Source organism: Mus pahari, chromosome 23, assembly GCF_900095145.1.
Source record: "Mus pahari chromosome 23, PAHARI_EIJ_v1.1, whole genome shotgun sequence".
NCBI classification, from domain to species: domain Eukaryota; kingdom Metazoa; phylum Chordata; class Mammalia; order Rodentia; family Muridae; genus Mus; species Mus pahari.
In genome coordinates, this window is record NC_034612.1 from 20120372 (window position 1) to 20125354 (window position 4983).

Genomic DNA, 4983 nt, shown 5'->3' on the forward strand with positions numbered 1-4983 from the left:
CTGACTTGCCCGCTGCTCGCCAGAGTCAGTGGTGTTGGCATCAGCTTGGGCAGGTGTGCGGCATAGGATGAAGGGGCCATGGTGAGGAGCCCTCACCCTCAGGTAAGCCTTTCCCCGGGGTGCTCAGCTGAGCAGCTGTCCCTTGTGCTACACCCCACAAGACCCTTAGTGACAGACTGAGCGGGAAGCCGAGACACCTGATACCCCCCCAACCCTGGCCTGGTGCTGTGGCCCTCAAGGAAAACCTGTTCAGGGCTCCAGGTACCTCCTTATCTATCATTGGCTTCCCAAACCCCTGGCCTCTGAGATCCCCCAAGAAGCCCCTAGGGTGGTTCTGTCACTACCAGTGACTGGGGAGGGCCAGGCAAGAGCCAGAGATGTGAGATTCTCCCACCCGTGGAGGGTTGGCTGATGCCACGGGCCTGTGTATGGACCTTGGATGCTTTGGGAAACTGTGCCCAGCCCCTGTTCCAGCCAGGAGGAAGTTGCTATCCCCAGAAGTCCATCCAGGCCCGAGCCAGCTTGTACCTTCTGACAGATAACCCTTGTAACGCTGGTGGGCTCCTTGGTTCTGGCTCTGAACAGGTGGCCCAGGTTGGCCAGGGACAGGGCCCGCCAGACCTCTATACATAGACATACTCACATATGTACCTGAGCCGTCGCCCGCTGGCCTCCAGTAGGTTTTGTCAAGAGTCTTCTCTCTACCTCATTTGAAGGCCCGAATTATTTGGTCAGGCTGGGTACTGTACACTCCTGCCATCAGGGCATTAGGAGCGCTGAGGTGGGGAGACCCTGAGTTCAAGGCCGGGCGGTACTCCATGGTGAAGCCCTGCCGCCAAGGCTTAAACCACAGAAAAGTTACTCGGCTAAGCCCGCGGGCCTCAGAGTAGCACCCCATGAATCAAGCCATCCCGGGTATGAGGTGGGTCATGTATGCTTCATCCAAGCAGACCCTCATGGCCTCTGTACCCCGAAGGATGAGCTGCCGCAGTGATCCCTCACGAAGGGCCATTGAGGTTGGAAGCTCAGATACAGTCCTCAGAAGCAAGTCTTGTTCATATGAAAACTGCCCACTTCCCTTTGAGCTATTTTGGCCCAAGGAGCCACAGAGCTGTGGCGGTCCCCCACACACCCACAGCTAGCCCTGCCTGGCCCCTTGGGGCCTTCTGAGACTGCTGGGCCGTTCCTCCTGCAGCCCCAGCCTCGATTCCCCTCACCCTCAGCCTCTACCCTCAGGGTAGAGAGCATCAGATGGGATGGAGGGAATTCACTGGGCCAGCTCTAGGTTTCCATCTTTTCCAGTGTTTTTTTGTGGCACAGTAGACGCCTCTCTGAACCTCCATTTGCTCCTTGGGAGGAAGAAAACAGTTGGGCTCAGAGGGATTCCCCAAATGAGAAGCAAGCCCCAGGCCCTGTCCAGAAAGCACCCCATGCACTCACACCTGCTCTTGTTTTTCAATATTTTAATACATTTTTAATTACCGCATGTGTGGATGGATGTGCGTGTAGCATGGTGTAGACCAGAGAATAACTTCCAAGAGATAACTTCTCACCACTGTGTGGGTCCTGGGGATGAACTCAGATCATCAGACTTGGTGGCAAGCACCTTTCACGCAAGCTATCTCACCAGCCCCCATTCAATCTTCTTTATCGGTATGCTTTAATTCTGCATACTAATAAGCTTGTGACATTTCCATATAACATGCATCTTGATCATATTCACCTCCAAATTACCTCTCGGTCCTTCCCGATTCCCACTGGTCTCTGCTCTCTTCCCAACCAATCCCCTTCTGATATATTATTTTCTCAGTGGGAGTGGGATAGGGTAGTGGCACAATGAGTTTCATTAGGTTTGCTTACAGGATGTGAGGGGTGGGCATCTTACCGTTGAAGAAGCGCTCTCTCTCTCTCTCTCTCTCTCTCTCTCTCTCTCTCTCTCTCTCTCGCCCTTGCTCTCTTTCTCTCACTCTCCTCTCTCTTCTCCTCCTCCTCCTCCTCCATCAATGTTTTTTGTTTGTTTGTTTGTTTTTTCAAGACAGGGTTTCTCTGTGTAGCCCTGGCTGTCCTGGAACTCACTCTGTAGACCAGGCTGGCCTCAAACTCAGAAATCCACCTGCCTCTGCCTCCCGAGTGCTGGGATTAAAGGCGTGTGCCGCCACCGCCCAGCTATGTTTTTGTGGTTTTTTTGTTTTTTTTTTTTTTTAATTATATTACTGTGAGTTGGAACATGCTGCTACAGCCCTACCATCGCAGCACTCGGGAGGCAGAGGCAGGAGGATTTCTGAGTTTGAGGCCAGCCTGGTCTACACAGTGAGTTTCAGACCCATCAGGGCTACACAGTGACACCCTGTCTCCAAACCACAATGTATGTGTATGAGTGTTTGGCTTGCATGTACATGTGTGTACCACATTCACGCCTGGTGCACACAAAGACTGGGAGAGGGCTGGGTCCCCCCGGAACTGGAGTTATAGATGGTTGTGAGCTGCCATGTGGGTGTCGAGACTCAAACCTAGGCCCCCTGGGAGAGCAGTCTGTGCTCTTGACCTCTGAGCCATCTCTCCAGCACCCCCGCCCCCAGCTTCTCCCCACCCCACCCCACCCCACCCCACCCCCAGTGCTGGGGATGGAATCCAGTGCCTTGCCCTTGCTAGTTAAACATGGGTATATCCCTTACTGAGCGATTCTAGGCAGGCAGGTGCTCTACTGTTGAGTCATGCCCACAGCCGCATACTGAGAGATGCTAGGCAGTTGCTCTACCACTAAGCCACACCCTCACTGGGAGATTCTAAGCAAATGTCATAGAATAACTCAGGCCTCTTTATGGTTTGAGGCAGAGCCTCTTTGGATTGACCTTGGAATTCACAGTATTCCTGCTTCAGCCTCTTGATCAACTAGGATTCCTGGCCTGCTCCACTAGGTCAGGCGTATCTACATCATTTAGCCCCTCAGACCCAACTGGGGTCAGTAGAGTCCACACATGTGCCTCTATATGTGACCAGGCAGGATAACATGTCCCCTCAGTCTTTGCTGTAGGCCGCTGACAGTCCCTTCCCGTGTCACATGGCTAAGAGCCGTGACTATGACAAGAGTCATGGAAGCAACCCACACGGCTGACCCTACGCCACATTTGTCATTTCCATGACAGGCCTCGTGACAAACTCCCCTGTGTGGTCGATTAGAGAGTACAGACGCCCTGACCAACTCTGTCCCGGGCTTGAGGGCTTCTAGAACCCTGGTGATCCCTAGACAACAGGTCTAGGAGCATGTGGACTCTCTGGTGGCCCAGACCTCTTGGATGGGGGACAGATGGAAGGCATGGGGTGCCCTTAGAGAGGAAACCGCACTTAGCAGGCAGCTCCTGCAGCCTTGAATACCAAGCTTGCTCTTGGGGTCCTAAGTGGGCGGAGGCGGGCAAGGGCTGAGTTATTTTTGTTGTGGTTATTGTTGTTTTGTTTTTTTCGAGACAGGGTTTCTCTGCGTAGCCCTGGCTGTCCTGGAACTCACTCTGTAAACCAGGCTGGCCTCGAACTCAGAAATCTGCCTGCCTCTGCCTCCCGAGTGCTGGGATTAAAGGCGTTTCGCCACCACGCCCGGCTAGGGCTGAGTTATGTGTAGCCTGCTCCTCCATGCGTTCCGCCCACGTCTCCTTCTGCTCTTGTTTTTCCCTCACTGAGGCGGAGTCTTGAACTCCTGATCTGCCTCTGCCTTACACGTGCTGGGGTTACGGGAGAATGGGGGTGAGACAGCCAGCGAGAACTGATTCTCCTCTCCCTTTCCCCGCGTTCTATCACTCACTCACATCTCCTCTTCCTCCTGTCTGTCCCTCTCTATATAGACATACATCCTTCTGTCCATTAAAAAACTATAGATAGGTACATAGGGTTGTGCTTTTTACCAAGAACTAGTTCTCTTGACTGTTTTTGGAAGTCCTAGAGCAGTGGTTCTCAACCTTCCTAATGCTGTGACCCTTTAATACAGTTCCTCCTGTTGTGGTGACGCCCCCACAACCATAAAATTATTTCCATGGCCACTTCACAACTGTAATTTTGCTACTGTTATGAATTGTAATAAATATCTGAGAGGCAGGACAGCTGACCCCATTGACTTCCAGAGGGGTCGCGACCCACAGGTTGAGAACCACTGTGCTAGCGTCGCAGGCATGTGCCATATGCTCAGTTTATGAGGTTTCTGATACTCAGAGACAATGTCCATGCCCCAGCCCCTCCCTGGGGGATTCTAGGCAGGGGCTCTACCACTGAGCCACACCTTCTCTAGCTTGAGGTGGGACCATGTGCAGAAAGAGTGGCCACTTAGTCCTTCCCATTCCACATGTGCCTTACGCAGGACTGGTTTCCTCATCTGTTTTCCCTTGCCCGTGCTAAGGAGCTGAATCTTCTCATAGTTGTAATAGTCAGTTTCATAAGGCTGTACTGCGGGGCTTCACCAAGGCTGGGACAGCTGCTGCCTTTGATGTGGCCCTGGGATTTGCAGCCTCCTCACACCAGACATCCCTCTCAACATCCCTCACTCTGAAGGTCCTCGAGTCTTGTCCCACAGCTGGGGACCTGTCCCTGATGTATATACTGTCTCAGGGTTACATCCTCACCGACTGGCTTCCTCCAGCTCTCACCACAGGCAGAATCTTGGTTCTTTGGTTATTTCTTTAAGACAGGGTTTCTCTGTGTAGTTCTAGCTGTTCTGAAACTCACTTTGTGGACCAGGCTGGCCTTGAACTCGGAGCTCCGCCGGCCTCTGCCTCCCAAGTGAGGGAATTAAAGGCGTGCACCACCACTGCTGCTAGGATCTGGGTTCTTGGGTCTTCCTGGGGGCAGAGAGGAGCACCACTGAGGATGAGTTCACAAAACACCAGAATGAGTAGGGGTAGAGGAATGTGCGTGTGCGTGTACACGTGGTCATGAGCTGCAAGCTGCCTAAAGGGGATCCAAGAACACCAAGCATTCTTTTTTTTTTTTTTTTTTTTT

General features: G+C 52.8%; 1 protein-coding gene across 1 annotated transcript in view; it reads left to right on the plus strand.

Moving 5' to 3' along the window:
- The window catches only part of Lat2 (linker for activation of T cells family member 2), a 15440-nt gene continuing 10457 nt past the window's right edge, over positions 1-4983 (plus strand). The window contains exon 1 of the mRNA XM_021187165.2: positions 1-102. The gene's annotated coding sequence lies outside the window, so the exon portion shown is untranslated. The remainder of the gene's footprint in view (positions 103-4983) is intronic.